Below are 22,076 nucleotides of genomic sequence, written 5' to 3' on the forward strand. Positions count from 1 at the left end.
CCGTATCATCTCCTTTGCTCTGCTATCCTAATCTTTTTGAATGCTAACTCTCACAAATTTGGCCCTCTCCTGATACTCTTTGTAATGTTTCCTCTGTTCTAGTTGTGTTTTCTTATGTAGTTACTTTCTCGATTGTCTCTTGTGTTTATTTTTACTGCTTTTCTTGCTTTTCTTGTCACTTACTTCTCTGTATTTGTTCTGTTATAAAATAAGATGATGATGATGATAATATATATATTCAGCAGATGCGAATTCCTGTGAGGTGTATCAGGGACTGCGCCGGAATTTGAAACGTAAACTAAGCCCAAAATTCTAATGGAATAATAATAATAATAATAATAATAATAATTATAAGTCACTTGAGTCACATACCTAGTTCTGGTCCATTTTTTAAGAATTAAAGGATAGTATATATGTATTTTTGTTTGCCTTTCCGTAACACAAAATCACTGTTGATTTGAATAGCTTTAATTAAAATTATAACTTTTTAAAGATAATTTACATACCAGGTTTAATAGCTGCTAACCTGAGTCCTTTTCACAATAATGTTTCTTCTTTTACTTTTCCAATTGTAATAAACAGGGTTGCATTTGTTAATAGGTGTAAAAAAGTGTTGTTAATGCCAGTAATGAACTTAGCCCAGGGGATTGCAGTTAAAAAACAACTGAGAAAAGCAGAAGTCGAGTAAATGATTTTACTGTGAAAAAGAGTCAGTTTAACAGATATGTTGTATGTACAATGTAGATTAATTATTTGTATTTACATTAGACTTCCTATAAGAAAGCACTTATTGGAGAAACAACAAAGGACAACATAACTTTGTCTAGACTTCCCAGCAGTCTGGACAAAGGTTCCAACTGATGAAATAGACTGACTGTAGTCTCACATCGGTACTGTCTCCTGCCTAAATCTGGACAGTTTGGAGGTATGACATAATTTAATATATCTGAAATTATTTCATTGTATTGGATCTTTTACTTAAATTTTTTTGAATACTGATATAGCTTATAACAAATATAGAATATCACAAAATGCTATTTTATCAGGCACAGTAATGTGAATTATGATAATGGCAGTATGCCACATCATAATCTGAGGATTTCCAGTATGTTTTGAATGCAAGCATCAATTATAATCAGTTTTAGTATTCCACGCAAAGACTTCTTGCATTAGACCATGATGCACAGCTTGCATATTTTCACTTGTTTTACATTTCAGAAGGGAATTTGAAGACCGACATTTACAAGTAGGGCTCCTGTTCAGCATTTTTCTGAATATAAAATGTTAGACTTCATTTTACTCACATACCTTAATTATTCCGCTAAGTGTATACCAAGAGACAAAGCTAAGACAAATAAGTAGCATTTCATTAAAAATATATAACATTTTAACAATGCTTAAATGTTTTCCTTTTTAAGGTTTCGTACACACCGAAGTTGAAAGCATAGACAATCCTTCTGCTTTGTCCTTGCAATGAACAGAGTGTTCAAAACATGTTCTTAAAACCTCCCTGCAGCATAAGGTACTGAGAACTTAATGTATGCTTGTATTTGATCATATTGTGCTAAGTGTTACCATTCATGAAAACTGTAGGCAATACTGAAATCTTATGCAAAGCGAATGCGTGCCAAAGTGTGTATGTGTACCTCTACTTTTGTTTCCATTACATATTTTACTACACATTAAACCATAGTTGCCTACTCTCACAAATTTTTGGGAATCCTCCTGGACTCCAGGGAGAGCAGGGCAATTTCCTAAAGCCCGGTCAGTTTGGTTAGTTAAGTGGAGGGGGTGGGGTTTAGCAACATTATTCATGTGTCATTGTGGCCCCGCCCCTGCTAGAATTGATGTGTCAGTTTAAGGGGTGGGGCCAAGTGATGTGCTACGCTTGGCCACACCCCCAGAAATCGCCAGTGAGGTCTCCCCTACCGGGAGAAAGATCTCGCAAGTCAGCATTAAACATCTAATACTAACTCCCTATATACAAGCCTATAAACAGCTCAAGCATCTTTTGCACATGGAGCCTGAGTCTTTAAGGAAAGCAAAGCCAATAATAGGAGTAAATTTACACCTTGGGAAAACCATGTTGCATTGGAGGGGGAGGTAAATTTATATTGTGGGGACAGATTTATAGTGGGGTAGGGCATGTGTTTGATCAACTTTAAATTTCAGTGTAAAAATAAAGTATTTGTGTGCTACATGACAAAAAAGCCAGTATTTAACTTATGTGCAAAGCAATAAACTAATTTACTCCCCTTGCATTGTAACATGATTTATCCAGGATCAAATTTACTCCTTTTTTTCACTTCTTCTCTTAATGACACAGGCCTTACACTAGTCCAAAATTATGCAGAACAAATACAGAAAAATAATCATGAAAAGTTCATTTGCATTGCGGATTATTATCCTTTTTATTTTAATTAACCATTGTGTAATATTAAAAGGTTTACTAACTTTGAAATAAAACAGTAATTGCAAGTTTTATTAAATATATAGGGCCTGATTCATTAAGGATCTTAAATTAAGAAGTTTCTTATTTAAGTCTCCCAGACATAACCATGTTACAATGCAATGGGTGCAAATTAGTTTTCTGTTTTGCACATAAGTTAAATACTGACTGTTTTTTCATGTAGCACACAAATACTTGATAGCATATTTGTACACTGAAATTTAAAGTTAATATTTGTGTGCTACATGAAAAAACAGTCAGCAATGTAATGTTGAACTCAGACATAGAAAGAGGCAAAATAAGTGAATAGTTGAATGTTATTTTTATCTTATATATATAGATCTCTGATATGTTACCTAGCGCTGTACAATGATGGGTCATCATGCAAACAAATTACAACAACTAAAATACAACAACTTTAAAAGGAAGTTAAAGATGACTCTGACAAAATGCAACTGCTAATCTTCACTGAGATATTCACGGTGAGAACAGGTAATGATGGAACTGGGTCTACAAGGGTCTACACTGTATGCTACATAAATAGTTATATTATAAAAAAAGCAGCTCTATTATATTCTTGGTATGAGAACATACTGTATTATGGGTGTTGTGCTGGATCATATGTTTGTTTGTTCTTTATATTACCCATGGCACCGCCTTATATGCTGGGATGAGACGTGTTATATGCTAAGCTTTAGGCTGTATTACTGACTAGATATGGGTCTATGCTACATTATTTGCATTTTCTATATTATGTAATTGTCACGAGACTGTATACTGTAAATGCTGTATAATGGAATGTATTATGTACTGAATGTTAGGGTGCACTATATTCTTGAAATAAGGTTGTACTATGGATCAGTGACGGATCCAGGGGGGGGGGGGGGGCGATCGGGGCATTCGCCCCCCCTAGCAGCAAAAAGCTAGGTCCCAGCTGCCGATTAAAACGGGAGGGGCGGGGCTAAGCACGAGCAGGGGGCGGGGCTAAATGTGGGCCAGCCAATCAGAGTGGTCCCAGCCAGCGACCACAACGGGAGGGGGCGGGGCCAATCACGGGCGAAAGGCGGGGTTAATGCAGGCCAGCCAATCAGAGCAAAGGAGGGGCGTGATTATGCAAAAGCGCCCCCCCTAAACATAAAGTCTAGATCCGCCCCTGCTATGGATTTGTAGTTCATACTGAGCAAAGGCTGCAATATACTTTTTTAATGGAGCAAATGGACATGACACTTCTGAGGTTTGCCATGTTTGAGGGTAACCTTTTGCGCTCGCCATACTCTGTTTGTGTTAAAAAGTTTAAAGTATTTTTAGATTTTTTTAAATCGACAAATTTGATTTCTTGTTTCAGGTTTGATATTCGGCTTTTGCCATTTACATTCAAGGTTTGGCGTTTACTGCTCACATTAGAAAACTGTTAAAATGTATCAAACTAAACTAAAATGATTGTCTGATCTAGTTGCTTAAAAGAAAAGCAAATTGATATATTTAATAAAACATTAGTTTAAGATTGAATTATGCAGCTCAGCCAACATGTTAGCTTGGAGTTTTCAGGACTGAAATCTCAGACAATAGCAGCAAAAGAGGAGATTTTATACTATTTGAACAATGGGATCAGTTTACACATATACTTAAATTATTATTATATTAGACAACAGTTCCAAAAAGACGTTAATTATTATGTGCAAGCTCTGTCTCTCTCTGGGCGAATATAATGTTGTCTTTGTTTTCAGCCCTCAGGCAATGTTGACAACTGGCTTTTTGGTTAATTAAAACAGGTAAATCTTAAATAGAAATATTACAATTAGTGAAGTCATTTTCAGTCTTAAATTAATAAGAATTGAACATAAACGATAGTGACATTTTCCAAGACTACAAACCTTGTACTTAATGCTTATCTTATTATAAGGATATTGAACAGAAATTCTAGTCTACCTGGGAATGTTTATATGATCCTCCCATAATCAGTGTAAACATTGTTTTGAACTTTACTGCTCACTTCTTGGTGTTAGCTGAATGTGGAAATCTATTCAGAATTGTATTTGTATCCTACACTTGTGTTTATACTAAATCATTATTGCAAATCTAATTACTTACATATAGTTTAGTTTCACATGTTTCACATGAGTTAGTGAAAGAAAGGTATTTTATTCAATATAGGAGCCTTAGGTTTTATTTATCTTACTTATCAAAGACAAATATAGCATCATGGTAAAATACAATGAAGTGACAATTAAAGATACAATCATATTATTCTATTGAAAATGACACTATAACATCTTGAACATGTTTGAGACAGTTCAACCATTTGTGAATGTGCGGGAATATATGTAAACTTTCTCAAATAAGTATTCACATTTAGATACATTTTACCTTGTCTATTGTGAAAGTTGAACCTTGTACATGAATGGTGAACTTTTAACCTCAACCACAGTAATGTTTCTGCTCCAATTAAAAAAAATAAACAATTCTATGGGGGGTATTCAATTGTTAGCGTTAACAGGAAAAAACGAGCGCTCAAAAAATATTACCGTTTATACGGTAATATTGCGCGAGAAAAGCATAATACGGTAGTTTACTTGCGGAATTTCAGCTCGCCGCGAGCTGAAATTGAGCGAATAATTACCGTATTAACGCTAAGATTTTTTGAGCGCTCGTTTTTCCCCGTTAACGCTGACAATTGAATACCCCCCTATAAATCTGTTCAAATTTGGTAAAATTTTTAGTCCATCTAAACTTCAAAAATTTCTGTTGACTATAGATCTGATTTGACGAATCACACCACACTGAGGCCAAATGTTATGTCCTAGAAATTTTCGGTAGATTAGATCTGTAAATAGTCTACCAAAAAGGCTATAAGTGTACTGTATGTCACCTGGGACAAATGGTATATATTTCAGTTGTACACCTGGGCAAGGGGTGAAGGTCCTTCCTTTCTTTCTTTATTTCTTTCTTTCTTTTCTTTCTTTTCTCTTCCCTCCCCTCCACCCCGTGATAAGCTATCCTCCAAACATTACAAATCTCTTCATTATTTGTGCTCTGATTTCCAACACTATTTTGCTGCAACTACTGGGCCTGGCCAGTGTATAATATTGCTGTTTATTTTTATTTCTAACTGACTAGTCTTTGCCTGGGAGCAATTAAATTCTGAGCCTATCTATATAGAATTACCAATAATTACTGTAATCTCCATAGACTGTGAGTAGTCAGACACCTGTTAAAGCACTTTTAGGCATATTTAAGGATGCTAATTACTTTATGTGAAGTGTATTGCAGATCTGGCTCCAAATGACAGTATGTGCATTAGCAGAAGATAATGGAAAAACCTGCCGTATATACAATTATTGCTTTATGTGAACAAGTCATTACTTTTGGGATACCAGAACAAATGAATATTCCAAGGCTTTCAGGATATTATACAAAAAAATAAAGGACCACAAAATGTCTTTGCTTTTTGTGTCTAGCACAGGCAATGTATATGATAGACTTTGTTCTATGTTCTGTCTTTGTGCAGGCTATGAATAACCTTGGTCCGCTATCTCTTTGTAGAACTCACCACAACCCCAGGGATGTACACCCTGCCCCAAACAATGTTGCACATATCCCTATCCACAAAGCCACCACCTACTATTGTTTTGCAACAGGATAAATACATCTCAATAAGATTGACAGGAGAGCGGAGAGAGGGGATTAAGGGATTGTGTGGAAGAGAAGTGAGACAATGATAACAGTACTGAAAGGTGAGCTCTGCAAGCAGACTTAATAGCACCATCATAAAAAAAAAAAAAAGTCTTATAGCAGGAGTTGTTCATATATGTATCCCACAAAAATTACATTAGATAAATGCAAAGAAAAAAAATGTCAAATTCCATTAATGCAGTGAAGAAAATTCAAAAGATTCATTGAAAATGAGTAGCAAATACAGCGTATTGTATATAGTGTTCATAAGTTTTTTTGCATACATGACTATGCAATACAAATAATATACTCTTCTATTCCAAGTATTAATGTTTACAAAACAGACTGTGTTGTTACATTTCCATTATCCTTAAAGAGACATTTCTGTACTGGACATGCACACCAAAAATGTATAGGCATGCATCCATATGCAGATTTTCTTGCATACACTTGCAATTCCTACCAACTGGAAAAGAGGAATGGGTGAGGGAAGGGTCAGGTGAGTATAGGCCGGTGTCCACATAATTGTGACTAGGTAGACCTGGACGTAGATGCACTTGTAAAGAGGTGTATCTCTTCCAGGTGCTGGAGGGCTTGTGCAACAATATGCAATGATGAAGACAATCAGCAGCACTTTATAGTCTTTTCTGTTTAGCTGATAGTGGATTGACCTCTCCAGCTAATTTAATTCTTTAGTGTGGCAGCTATATTACATGAAGTCGTTGTCTTATATTCTCATTACTTACTTGATATTTCCATTTGGACTGTGGCAGAAAAGAAGATTCCCATTGAATTGTTTAAGGAAAAATAACCTATGCTTATATTTAATTTAATTTTACTTTAATTGATCAGTTTTTCTATTTTTATTTGCATTTATGATTAATTATATGTTACATGACAAATTATACTTTCACATTTATTAATAACATTGTCAAGACAATATTCTCCGCTGTGTATACAGTTTATTACATTAGTATATTGCATACAAATAGGGTAATGTAACTTGCTCATTTACTGCTAATAATGTTAGAACACATCTCTATGCTTTTTCTATGCTATTGTGGCATGTAAATATACACACTTGTTACTCCTGAGGTAACTAGCACATGACCGAACAAATGCACTTTTTCACGTGTGCACCTTTTCTTGCTAATATTTTAGGCACAACACAAAAAACAAATAGTTGTCAGCGCTTATCCTTAACACTGCATATATATGTGTATCTAGCAATATAAAAACATGAGGTATTAGTTCATATTTTGATCAAAACTTTTAAACCTGCATCCCAGCGTCAAGGGCACCTCATTATATACAGGTCCTACACTGACCTATATGCTTTAAACACCATTAAATGCAGTTAAAATCAGATGCACTCACCTCCCAGGTATAGGGGCATACACCTAGTAACGGCTGGCTTGTAAGCCACACCCAAATAATATTTTAGGCACAAATGCATCCAACTGTGCATGAGCTCCATAGGGTTTTCTTTTAAACCCTTTTGTTGAAATCTACTCTTCTTATCAAACATGCATTGTAAAAATATCCAAGTGTGTACCTTAGATCAAATAATATAAGTAACACTAAGAATTTATAATCCATGGCCCTCAGAAGCATTTTAATGACAGCTTTCTACATTAAAAATATATCACACTTTCCATTAAGCAAAGTCTGTTAATGCAGTAAAGCAGAGGGCAGAACAATTGAAATCCCACCACACATGCACCATTATATTGTGATTATGCATTTTTAATTGCAAAATTGAGCTTGATTTCTATTATAGTTTCAATAAAATATTATATGTAAACAAGAAATATGCAAAGCATAAAATTATAGGCAGTGAAGGTGGGCCATAGTTTCATTCATGTTTATTTATACATAATTTATTATTAACTAATTAATATAAGTTAAGAGTAATATATAGGATTTTACAATGAACATATAACTGACCTTATATTATTGTGTTAAGAAGGGGAGGTTGAAGTAATGCCCTAAATTCAAGATTAAAAGTAAAACTTATTGGTGCTAATTAGTGCTAATGGCAATCTTTTGAAATATTTTATATGCAAGGCTAAGTAGTGATGTACCCAATGATTTTTAGTTTTTCTTTCATTGAAATATTTAATATAATTCAAATACTCTTGGTAAAATGTTTTTCCAGCCTCATTATACAACATACATTTGTATGGGCTATTGTTTATGATTTATACTGTTTTAAAATGTATGGGAGAATAATGTGCTGCTAATACACGTTTGCTGGCTGCTTTCTACTGGTAAAAGTGAGTCTATCTAGGTTGTCAGTGAAGCCACCAAATCATTTTTTTCATACAGAGTACAGATAGCTATTGTAGCAGTAGCAGGGGAAGGTAGTACTTAGGAAAGGTTGCCATATTTGTTTTGTTTAGTTTATAGACTATTTTTGGGTTCCTAGCAGAACAATAGGCAGCAATACTGCCTCCCAATGCTACTCTCCTTTGCTCATAATACTCCAAAAGGGAGACATGTGTTCTCTTGTTCCCTATTTTAGGAACATGCAGCATTTGCCTCTGCCCCAACTGCATTTAAGCAAACTGATTTTTTTCCAGAAGCACCCATGCTCTCCAAACTTAGCTCCCATGTGTGTATCCATCTCTGTCCCCATTGTTTGTCTGCCTCTCTGTCTCCAATTCTGTAAGTATACCAATTTCTCTCCATTTGTCTGTTTTCCCATGGGTGTTTCTCTCTGCTCCAAATGTTTTCTGACTCTTTCATTTCCTTTCTACCATTTTGTATGTATGTCTCCTTTGGTCCCACCATCCCATTTGTTCCCACTCCTTTTTCTCCCATCTGCCCCAAAAGCCATAGTTCTCGTACACATATTCCTCTTCCACTATGTCTCCCTTCTTTACACCTACCCTTCCACCTCATCTTCCGGAGTTGATGTGGTAGTCAAACTGAGTGCTGGTAGCTCTGGACGAGCAGAGGCACAAACATGTCCAATGCCACACAATTGAACCTAAGAAAAGCAGGTAATCATTTGATTGTAATATTTTTTGCAGAGTTTCTGAATAGTAACTTTTGTTACATTATGGGCCTTCTTCATGTTGCATAAAGCCCCATTAGTGGAAGTGCTGATGTTATTTTCAGACACTGCTGGTCAGGGTTTGCTCATTAATGATTTTTGCATGCACTAAGGGGCTGATTAGCCCTTTAATAAATCAATAGGGCTTTTCAAAGGGTTTCCACTGGTGATAATGCTGCTATTGCTGATGGTAAGCCCAGCTGGCAGAAAGAATTCCTTTGCACGAGGAATCCTATTTCACAAATACTGCATTGGTACAGTGGAATACCTGTTCTTGTCATGGTCTGCCTTCGTCTGCTTTGCAACATCTCCCTTTTGAATGCTGCTTGCATCCTGCAGCCCCTGTTTGTTTTGCACTGTGCTGTATTTGTGTTTATTTTTATGTGCTGCAGCAGTACCTTCATTCACCAGAGGTGCTGCTATTGTGCCCTACTTGTTTGTATCAGGGGTTAACCTGCCCTGTAATTATTCCTTGCACCTGGGTGTGTCCCTTCTTAAACCTGTCTCTCCCAGAAGTCATTGCTGGTTATTGTTGTCATCCTGATGTTATACTCTGAGGTCACTTCCTCCTGTGGTGCTCCTGGATCAATGCTGGGTGAGATCTATTTCAAGATACATTCTGCTGACCTGTTTCATATGTGAACCTGGGACTTACCTGTGCATGTCACTGTATATGCTGCCTGGAATCTTTCCTCACCTCCCATTTACCTGCAACTGCTGAATATCTGGTATTTCTGCAAGCTTATGATTTCATCACCTGTTCATACTCTCCAGCAATAAACATTGTTTGTTTTTTCACCTTATCCATGCCTCCTTAGCTGTATTTCTACATTGATCCGTGACAGTTCTATTATCACTATCTCAAGCATTGGCCCCGCATACCACCATTGTGGCTAGGTCTAACAGTGTGCTAACCCTGCCTAGTTTGTGTTGTCTCTACCTGCAGTAATTTTAGTCCCGTTTACATGAGGCCACTTTCAGAAATTTTCCCAGGGCCACTTTATGTTCCCAATCCGCCCCTGATAACATAGTGATATTTGGCAAAAATATAACAGCATTAGATTTAGAAGCCATAAAGGTATGTTGTGCATGAAAGCATACTTTGCAGATATAATTTCTCATTAATATTAGACACTAAGCAATATTCTCTGCCAGAAAATGACCATATCCCTTTAAAGTAAGTGCTCCATTTATTCTGATCATTAAAGTCAAATACTATATTTTTATGGAAATGCATTTCTGGCCTTTCGGGTAATGTTCAGATTACAAAAAAGATATTAGACTGTGCCAAGATGCATTTTACAAACCTGCCATATAATCAGATTAGTCAAGTTTTCAGAAAAACATTGAGGCAATTTGGTAGAGAGAACACAAACCCCTAAGGTATTTATCCAGTGGTCTATTCACTCTTCTTACTTAAGAGATGCAGCAGATTCAGGAAACAAGAAGAATAACTCAGAGATATAACTGGAATGGGGCTAAGGAGTCTCTGAATGACTAGCTTCATTATTCTCCTGTCATCCAACTAAACTGTACTGTTTTTATCTGCTCAGACAAGAAATTTCATTGGGCAAAAGATAATAAGCTGAGTATTTCAACATGAATTGCAATGCATACAGCTGCTGTATGATGTGCTTCATCTGCTATAGAGAATGGTGAACTTTTAAAGAGAACTGTCACTAAGCATAGACAGATCATATTTAAAAGCTGCAATACTGTTTTGTGCAGGGTTATCTTTAAATTACCTGGTACCAAGCACAAACGTCTCCATCATAGTGATGCAAGATACTTCTGTTGAGCTAAAATGTATTCTATACTATTACTATACAAAGCAGTGGCTGTAACAATAAATGGAATAATGAAACACATGAAATTAAATGTAATAAATATAAATTAATAAATATAAATTTATTGTACATAATGTCTATACACTCATTGACTAGTTGCAAAACATGCAGATGTGCAGTGCTTTACATTTTGAGTAACTGCTCCTATTTGATTTTGATTAAACTGCAAATTGTTGATACTCCCTTTCCACTCTTAATAGGTAAGTGTTTGTGTATGTGAGCCCAAACTTCATGACCTGAAACTTCATGATCTCTGATTAACCTCCGATTAATCAGAGATATCAACGTATGTATTGCAGTGCTTTCCTACCACCACTATGGTCCTTTAATGGACAAACAGCCCGCCACCAAATGACCTAAACCAACCCCTTACCCTCCAAGAAATCTGTTCTATGAGCAACCACAAACCTTCTCATTAAGGTGAAAACCATCATGTCTAAACATGGGGCCTGTTCACCATAATCAAGGGACATTTACTTTTCAACACCTCCAAGAGTCCTAATGAACCTGGCCATTGGCCCTAATTACATTTATTTATTTTTTTATCATGGAGGATCCTTTCAATGGGGGCACAAATATTACCCTCTCACCAAGAAGGTGAACCCAATCGTGCCTGAAAGCTTGACTTGGTCCACTGTAATACAGAAGTGTTGCATTACCACTCCCATGGAGCTCCTTAACCAATATGCCAGTGGACCCGTTTAGCTTTTTAGAAATAGCCTCATGCTGGAACCACTAATCATCCCCACCAGCATATCTTAAGGAAGTATCTGACCAGCACAACTTACCACTGGACATCTTAGGTTGATCCCTCTAAAATTCAGCTTGACTTTAGTAATCAACTCAATGGATCTGCTGTAATCAAATCACTGCCTCCAGGAAGTACAATTAGTATGCCAAGAGAGCCTTGAGACTCAACCTCTGAGACCGTAAGATCCAGCAAGCAAACACCGTTTTTAACCAACCAAGAAAGCTCAACAGTTTGGGGAAAGGATGACCACACATGGGTCCTCTAGTGCTAGATGCCCAGAACACAAATTAATGAATACCCACCCTCATCTGTGTCATCCATGGACACACCAGCAAACAACATACCTTCCAGTCAAATGTTGTCCGGATGGACAAATAAGCAACATACAACAGCAAAGAGTTGCTGAGTAAAAAGAGGGAGGGGGGGCGGCTAGGGGCAGAGGGTGCAGTAACCCATATGAAGGTAAAAATTGTTTTAACGCAATAATGGAAGACCCGCAAAAAGCACACAAACCTAAATGAAGGGGTGCTCTAGGGTTTCAGGCTCAAGCTGATAATGGCAATAGACTGGACAAATTATGCCAAATCGAAATTTAGGTAGGGTGAAACACCCCCTTGAAACAAAAACATGTGACGGCCTCCTGCCGGCTGCCAGCTATATAGAGTACTGAAGACTGCTGGACATATAATTAGATGAGCCAGAGGAGGGATGTAATTCCAATGTCTGTTACCCAAATGGTGTGTCAGGAACCTCTAAATGTTACAAACATATTGTATGTTTGTCTCCGAGTAACATGTGCCTAACGAGCAACCTCCGCCTAGCAATGTGAGTCGGCTAGGAGGCTTCATAGCTATTGGACTTTCCTCCAGCTGCTATAATAGCATTATGTCAGCAATCGATGTAAAAATGTAAAAATCCCTCCAAAGCCACAGCGGTAACTGCCCTGATCTTAATTGAATGGGTGCTATATTACTTTGAGCTCAGCCGAAGAAATCGATGGATGGCGGAAAGGTTGCTCCACTTGCAGTTTAGTAGGGGGAGAACATTAATGTGTATACGCCCTGTGGTCTAAAGGCTACATACTCAGTGCCAAATCAACTAGACATATGGTCGGGTCTGCATGTGAGGTTATGGAGATCAAAGCCCATTATCTACTTTCTCAGACTTTCTCAGACTTCTGAATTTTAGACAGCTAGTGTCTCTGCAGTAGAGGCATTTAAGAAGGAAATGGAAACAAAAAATGCAGTAGATTTACTTCGTCCTTCATAAACCAGTGAATGCAATGTGGATATTCTAAAACTTTAATAACAATATAAAAAGCATATGAATAATCATAAATACATGCAGATAGATATTTAATTTTGACCAGAGGAAACCCATACATTAGGTGCACCTATGTAATAACATTGATTCCCCAAATCTATAAAAAATACACATATGATCATAGACCAAGAATGAATCAAAAATTGCTCATATGGGCTCACAAGATATTGACTTCACTAGGAAGTGGGCAGATGCGGGAGGCTGCCATACTCTCCCAGTAGTCCGGGATACCTACCCGGAATCCGGGAGTCTCCCGGATATTCCGGGAGAGTTGGCAAGTGTGATTAAAATGCAGACATCTAAATATGAGTGAAATCTCCGCCCTTTGGAATCCCTGTTATATCTCTTGTTCCAGAGCACAAAATCTTATTTAATGTGGTGCAGAGTGAAATGCTCTTCTGCACCTAGCACACATTCACTAAGATACATTTTTTTCAGTGGATGCATACAAACACACACACGTCTCTCTCTCTCTCTCTCTCTCTCTCTCTCTCTCTTGTAAGGATACTGTATGTCTAGCGGGCAGCAGGGTTGTATGGCTGTCTAAATACTTTTGTTTGGTGTGACTGCTGAAACTACAAGAGTTGCTCTCTTTTCCATCCTGATAACCCTGAATAAACTACAGCAAAGTGGTTCAGCATAGCTGTGCTCTGACCATGGTGCTTTTCACAATATGTGTGTGTGTGTGTGTGTGTGTGTGAGTGTATACACATACACACGTCTTAATCTGAAACACTTAATTATGTTGTTTAGATGTCAGTTGTTTAACACAACATATACTTTACCAGCCCAAAAATAAACATGAACTTCTTAACTGAATAGAAAAAAATATCTGGATGAGATATTGATTTTTATCTTCAAATGGCTTTATTTTCTTCTCGTATATATTTCAACAAATTTCTTATTGACCTGAAAGACATTCTGAATAGGCTCGGTGAAAATATGTTGTCTTGCAAAAGCTTGATACTGAGAATACATTAAACGGTGTAACAGATTGGAAAGATTTAGGGTGTCATCATAGCCTGGTTTGGGAATATTAGCAGTCACTGTGAAGATTGATTCAAGAGGGGCGAGTGTGAACATCTCTAGAATGTGTTCTATAATGTAGATGGCACAGTAGTATCATGGGAAAAATTTTGTTTTCTTTGAATGAAACCATAAATTTCGAATGAAAGTGTTCTTCTCACCTACACACAATGGAGGCAACCATTCTTTGGGCTAAACCAGTGGTTCCCAAACTTTTTCAGTTCGTGGCAACCCTAGAGTCTCAATAATTTTTTCAAGGCACCTCTCCAAAATAATTACTGAGCAGTCCAGTTTTATGAGTAGTTGGGTCAAAATAACATAATAAGTATTTAGATCAGGGCAGAAATACTTAGTAAGTTGTTTGAAAACATAATACACGTCCTCACTCTGTGCCCCTTCATCCTCACACTCTGTGCCCTTTCATCCTCACACTCTGTGCCCTCCTTCATCCTCACTCTGTGCCCTCCTTCATTCTCACTCTGTGCCCCATTCATCCTCACTCTGTGCCCCTTTATCCTCACACTATGTGCCCCTTCATACACACACTCTGTGCCCCTTCATACACACACTCTGTGCCCATTCATGCACACACTCTGTGCCCTCCTTCATCCTCACTCTGTGCCCTTTCATCCTCGCACTCTGTGCCCCTTCATTCTCACACTCTGTGCCCCTTCATTCTCACACTATGTGCCCCTTCATCTACACACTCTGCGCCCCTTCATCTACACACTCTGTGCCCCTTCAACCACACAATCTGTGCCCTCCTTCATCCACACTCTGTGCCCTCCTTCATCCACACTCTGTGCCCTCCTTCCTTACTCCGTGAATCTTCATCCTCAGTCTGCCCCTCTTCACCCTCACTCCTCCCCTCTTCATCCTCACTCTGCCCCCTCCTTCATTCTTTTGCCCCTTCATTGCTGTTTCCTATCACCATTTCCCATCCGTTTCATTACTTACCATACTTGGCCTTCTTTCTTCTATTTCTTCTGTCTTCTCTTCTGTATTTTTACCCTTGGGAGCCATGGCACACACTTTCGGAACTGCTTGGCTAAACTATTATTCAGTTGATAAGTTGACATGCTTAATGTCTCTTTGAGCTCACTAGTTCCTAATATCTACAAAAGCATTTGCCTGATCATAAATCTAAAATAGACATTTTCTTAACAATTATTGAACAATTATTAATTAAACTTTGCTCATTTCTAATGTGAAAACTGGGTCATCGGGCATCTGGAGCCTATGAAAACAAAGATTCAGAGCTAAAGATTTACAGTGGTAAAAATGATAACTAATTTGAAATATTTGAGGACATAGGATGTATAAACTTGAATTTGGGTGAAGGGACCACATTATTAATATTCCAGTCCTTGCTCTTAACATTAAATATAAAGAGGAAAACATAACTTAATGTAATCTTGTAACTTTAAATCCTCATTTTTATTGTGGTACAATTAATATGCAATAAATCATGGAACTTGATTCAAATTATATTTATTTTCACATATGCAAATAATATAAACTTGTATCAGTTAAAATAATGATATTCAATGAGATTGGAGATAATCTGAAGCAAATACTTGTAGTAGATTAGTAACTGCCAAGTAAATAATTTAAGATACAGAGGATAATATATAACATTAACCCCCAAATTAGGAAACAATAACTACCAAACATCATTGAAAAGCGTCCTCCATCGGGAATAATATGGTTTAGCAGTCAAATAAAGAGGATAAGTATATGAAATTCCTACTTAGAAAGTGATCTTGTAATCCACAAAGGGCAAGAAAAAATTCTGGAGAGATGTGGTTAAGTAGCAATCCAGACAAAATGGCTGTGTGAGCCCACCAATGCCTTAGGTAGACCCTCCCATTATAAGTCTCACTGAAGATCCTGAGCCATGCTGACAATCTGAAGATTTGCAATATCAGTTGATAAAAGAATTCTTCATAATCACAAACTCTCTCCTCTCACTCCTGGGGGTAAATGTATGAACGTCCGATTTTTTCAACTCTCTGGAAATCTGCGACTTTGCAGTGAAAATTTAAAGCGGTGATGGCTTGTAAAGGCAAACTTGCCTTTACAAGCCATCGCCGCTTTAAATTGTAAATTTACCCCCTGATGTGTTTCCTCACCAAGTTGGTTTCCACAAAGGTGTTTGTTTGTTTGTTATGTGAGGGCTGCTTGTCTCTATGAGATATTAACAAGTGAGTTGAAGTCACTAGCCCTACAATCAATTTATGCCCTAATTTGCCAGCAAACTTTCTTGTCTTCTTATACAGATGACTTTGAATTCTCATCATTGTTAAAAACACCATTATGTATTTCCCATAATCCCCTTCCCTCTAATTTGCATATATGAAACACTATGCCCATTTATCTTAAATTGCAACATTATTTTTCTTTACTCCACCAAATAAAAAATGCATTAATTAGCATAAGTAGCTGATGCTTCCTAATTAAGACTCTAGCTATGTAAACAAGTAAATCTATTATTCATGAAATATTCATTCAAAACACACTTGCATGTGTGAGCAAACAAAACAACACACACACACACACACAAAACAATTCATTACTCAAAGCATTTTCACATCATTAAAAAACTATCTCCTGCTGTTATCTGTAATGTGCAGTCTGGCTAAGGTGGAATTAAATAGGCTGTAATTGAGAACGGTTGAAGGGGGGGTTTCAGTAAAAACTTTACATTTAGATTGGACTAAAGTAGAGACAGACAGCCTGTGATTTGTCAGCCATTGTGAACCAATAACTCACAGCATGCACTGATTTCTACAGGTTATGACAAGTGAGGCCTTAAGTCAAACACCGTAAACACATCTGACTGTCTGTCATGAGTCATGCACTTACCTATGTATGGGTCAAGTCTCCTGATACCCTCCAGCCTATATGATACACAGAGAAGGGGCCCGACATGGCCCATAAATTCTTCCCCCAGTGGTTGCTGGTTTTCTTTGCTGCTTGAATCCCTTCCCGCCCTCTCTGCAATTGTAAATTTTATTTAACCATATGTTCTTTATCCATTGACAGAGGAGGCACTGTTGGCAAGAAAGCACTTGCAATCAGTGGCTAATTCACACGGTGCTATTGCTTATTGGCCGCAAGTCCCTACCCACTTTGAAGCACCCTGGCTCTTGGTCCCTTTGTGTGGGGGACCCTGGACCAGCTTTGTGTAGGCACGTCTTTGTGAGCCCAGAGAGGGAGAAGTCATGATGACAACAGATTTAGCACTGACTAATCATAAAGGACGATGCTTAGTGGTTAGTGCCTGTGGACATACACTGTTTAGTTTTGCTATAAGCCATTAGCTGACTTGCAATTGCTCTCGCCACTGTGACCTGTTTTTTGACGAAATCCGAGTTGTCAGTGTTGTTATATAAGGTTTAGAGTGCAAAATGTGAGTGGCTCACCTGTCGTTTCGGCGACCGATGGGCTCCCTCCAGTTGTCGAGGCGGATTGTCCTCCTATTGGCTGAATTAGTGAGCCAATCAGGGCTCACCTCCCAGCCATTTGAACATGGCGCTGTGTTGGCGCCGTGTTGAGCCAATAAGGGCTCGCCGCATCACCACGCAGCAGCGCGTCGAAGCGCCCATGGCTGTATAAGTTGCTGGCCCTTTCAATCTTAAGTTTAGCGCAGTGGTGGAGCCCAACAGAGCAGATGTCATGGGATATCCAGAAGAAAAGAAGATGCTGGCAGAAGTGGCAGGGAGCCCTTGTCGGGACTAAGAGCTACCCTGCCATGAGATGATGACGAGAGAGGCGCAGTATCAAGATAAGAAAATGCCAGAAGAAGAAAAAAACACAGCCGTGGCAGAGGGCCCTTGTAAAGGCCAGGAGCTACTCTACCAAGAATACGTTAGGGATTCACTCGCCGGAGAATAGGTGCCACCGACTAGATGGTCTGGAAGACCCAAAGACGCCCGGGGAAAGTTTATTATCCTGTGAGGAGCAGTTAAGTATAAATACTCCTGTAGGTCTGACACAAGGCTCATGGGATCAAGTCGGGCACTAGTCCCATTGGCAAGTAACGGGGGCACAAGGCGCCGGGCCAGTTAGGTTAGCTAGGCACTAGTCCATAGGTAGCTAAAAGGACACACGGCCCTATAGTTAGTTTAGTATTTGGGCACAAGGCCCATTAGTGTAGCAGGACACATAGACCTATAGTTAGATTAGTGAGTGGGTACAAGGCCCATTAGTCTTTGGGCGCAAGGCCCATTAGTCTTTGAGCGCAAGGCCCATAGGTGGCACTTGGGCGCAAGGCCCATAGATAGCTTAGGGAGAGCACAAGGCCATTGAAGTTCAGACTGGGCACAAGGCCTTATAGTTAGTAGAGAGCGCAAGGCCCTTAGTCTCTAATAGGGCGTAAGATCCTTTAGTTTGTTAGGAGACCATTAGGCCCTGGTTGTTAGAGGTGCTAAGCCCCTATTAGGGTAGAATGTCATTAGGCCCTTGTGGTTAGAGGGACATTAGGTCCCCTGTGTTAGCGGGGCAGTAGACTCTTGGTTTAGCAGAGCACTAGGCCCTTTGTAGTAAAGGAGACACTTTGTCCTCTATCCGGTTCGGAAGGGCACTCACAATCCTGTGCCCCAAGAGAGGTGAGCTTAAAGGCTGGGGTTCAGGCGGCAGGTGGAGGCCTGCAGAGCGGGTGAGTACCGGCAGAAACGTGTGACCCAGAGCAGGTCAGCAGAAGCGAGAGTGGTCAGTTTAAAGGTGAGTGAAGGTAGGCCCATAATGTACTGTATGATGTTCTCTATGCCACCTGTCTGCTTCAGTGTATTTCTGCAGGATCCAGGAGTTAGATCCTTATTGAACACAGTGCAAAGGTGAAGAGCAGCTGTGGTGGGTCTGAAACAGACGTTAGGTGGTCCATTGTGAACATGGTAAGTCATCTATGTGCATCTGTTCTGTTCCCCCCAAATGTTACACAGTGAGAAAGTTAATTAACACTATGCAGTTTATCAGGGTGTGCTGTGGCTTGTACTTACCTCAACAGCTGACGTGTCACAAGTTGCCTAAAGTATTTTTCGATTTTTTTTTTCCCTCAAAAGCAGTTTAGCAAACAATTCTTTTTCAAAATGTTTTTTCTATAAAAACACCAAACAATGAGTACTTGACTCATGGAGGAAGGGGCTGAGGGGAGCCAATGGGAACATGACAGACCAGCCGTTCTTTTAAACTCAGCATAGACTGCACTGCATTGGCATAGCAACATTTGATGTTTAGATACTATTTGTTACTAATTGCTAATCCTGGAAATCGTGTGTGCTGAAGAACCAGTCACATAAGTATCTTCCAAACTTTGCTGGTTCTGACAAATAGCGATTCTACTGAAGGGAGGGTTGTTCTGCAGTTCTTTAATATAGATACATTGATCCCCAAAGGCCTTAACTCTGAATTTGAATTAAAGTGGTTTTTATGATTATGGCCATAGTATCTTTTGGGATGTATGCATGAACACATGTTTTTAATTGTTATCATTGTTTTCCATGGGTATCATCAGTATGTCAGGATATGGAGAAAATAGGATATAGAAAAAGTACAAATGTGGGACGCTGTTATAGTCCTTATTTCCATTTATTTATACATGCCTGTTTATTTTGTGAGTCCTAGAATCATCCTCTGGCACACACGCTATGTGAACAATACAGAATATCCAATTAGAGCAAAGCGGAACAAGTTACTATGGTTACGCACATGGGGCTGTACATCACGACACTGGAACTTCCTCTCACACCATAGAACCAAGCCTCGTTTTGGAAAAGGGGCGGACTTGGAAGGGAATAAAAAGGACGCTGAAACATTAAATATTACACCTTGAAAAAGACCGTTCCAGGTCGAAACGCGTTGGTTTTAATCGTTGTGCAGATCGGAATTGCGGGGACCACACATGGACATATGAGACTGATTGTGGAGAGGGATCGTTCATATTTATACCATCTTGTTCCATGCGTGATATCACTGCTTTCCGGTATGAGCAATGCAATTGTTTTGAATCTGTTTTTAAATTACAAAGGTTAATGCACCAGATTGCTTTTATTTTTACTGTTTTTATGAGTGCAAGAGACCATCGGGATAATCTTGGAAAGAATCCGATATCAGCATTACCTCTGAGGGCTTGAATACTTCCATCGTGAAGTAAGCGCATACCATAAGGGGGATTCATTTTGGAGTGGAAACACAGGTGTTGTGTGCAGTAGTTTCATCTATACACGGGCTTTGATTCTAGTGGAATATTACAGATTGGACAATTGTGCTTATGTACTGCACCATTAGTTTTTTCTTGTGTTATATATCCTCCTAGCTCAGAGACCTGAAACCTGAACATAGACTTCATATGTGCATTTATCATCTTTCCCAGTGTGTGTGAAGGCAGCGCCAAATGTATGTATTGCTGGTTTTATATTGTTCTGCAGAACATAGGATTTGCATGTTTTTCTGTGTTCAGCTAGGTTGATTGGATACCTATTGTACTTTAGGGTGCCTTTGGCTGTGCCGCACTGAAAAAGAAGACTATGTGAATGGGTTGGGCTGATGCTGAGTGCTTAGTTGTATTAACATCAATACAGAAGTGCTTTACACAATCACAGAACTCCTCTGTGACTTCTAATATCTCTAAAATTTACAATAAGGAGTGCACAATACATCATCATCTATTTATATAGCGCCACTGATTCCGCAGCGCTGTACAGAGAACTCATTCACATCAGTCCTTGTCCCACTGGAGCTTGCAGTCTAAATTCCCGAACATATACACACAGACAGAGACAGACTAGGGTCAATTTTTTATAGCAGCCAATTAACCTAATAGTATGTTTTTGGAGTGTGGGAGGAAACCGGAGCTCCCGGAGGAAATCCACGCAAGCACAGGGAGAACACAGATAAGGCCATGGTCAGGAATTGAACTCATTACCCCAGCGCTGTGAGACAGAAGTGCTAAACACTTAGCCACCGTGCTGCCCATAAATACAATAATAAAATACAATATAATACATACACAATATTACAATATATAATAGCAGGCTGAAAGGGAAGTATTCTTGTGAGTCTTTGCACCTTTTACACCCAGTCCCACAGCTGTGCTTAAGGGGAAAAATCCACATAACATAATTACTTTGATTTTTCAAAACAAAAACTAAAACAATGATGTCTTTAAATGTAAGATATTTGCCCAAATTTGTCTCTGAATCTCACAGTGGCAAACTTGCAACGATATATTTTCATAAAGCCATAATGAAATATAGGACATGTCACTGTGTTTTTGGTTCAATACTAAACACTAAAAAGAGGACTATACACAAACTGGGAAATCACTACATAACAGTACAAGAGAGAGGATGATAATTGATATGCATTCACTGCTGAGCTCTACTTCTCTACTGTCCAGAGGAACGTGGCTAGATGGATTAGCATGCCATTAATCAATAAAAGCGTCTCAATGATATCACAAATAGACAGACTGACGTGAGCCCAATGTAATAACACTGACATACGATGACTAATTTATCACCCATTAATCTGTTTGATGCCTGCTGTTATTAATCACAATTTACTCAGAAAATGAAAAGAATGCTTTAAACCATCTTGAGATGTAAAACCTTATAAGTACCATAGAGCTGTCATGATTCCACTGAGAATGCAAACTAGCCGCAGTAATCTGTTTGCTTCTGAGAAAAAATAAAAACACACAAATGAATGTATTGGGATGAGATTTTGTGATAAACTAGATTGGGTGTAGAGTGGCATTATTGGAGGTGTTCCCATTTTAGTAGGTGTCTGCTGAGCCTTTTTATTTATGCAAAATGGATATATTTCTATAGCAGTGAGTTGGCGGTAAAAGGGGTTCTGGCTCTACTTTCAATGGGATGCCCTTTGCAATACTTAATGCTGCATTAATATGCACATATACAATTGTAGCAAAAAAATTGAAATTGACAT

The 22,076-nt window shown here is 38.5% G+C and overlaps 1 long non-coding RNA gene across 2 annotated transcripts in view; it reads left to right on the plus strand.

The window, feature by feature from the left end:
- LOC142142652 (uncharacterized) overlaps positions 1-22,076 on the plus strand; it is a 45,240-nt gene that overhangs the window by 13,024 nt on the left and 10,140 nt on the right. For both annotated transcript variants that reach the window (XR_012689260.1, XR_012689261.1), the window contains exons 2-3: positions 1,419-1,522; positions 2,790-2,941. This is a non-coding gene — a long non-coding RNA (uncharacterized LOC142142652). The remainder of the gene's footprint in view (positions 1-1,418; positions 1,523-2,789; positions 2,942-22,076) is intronic.

This window comes from Mixophyes fleayi, chromosome 3 (assembly GCF_038048845.1).
Source record: "Mixophyes fleayi isolate aMixFle1 chromosome 3, aMixFle1.hap1, whole genome shotgun sequence".
Taxonomy (NCBI): Eukaryota; Metazoa; Chordata; class Amphibia; order Anura; family Limnodynastidae; genus Mixophyes; species Mixophyes fleayi.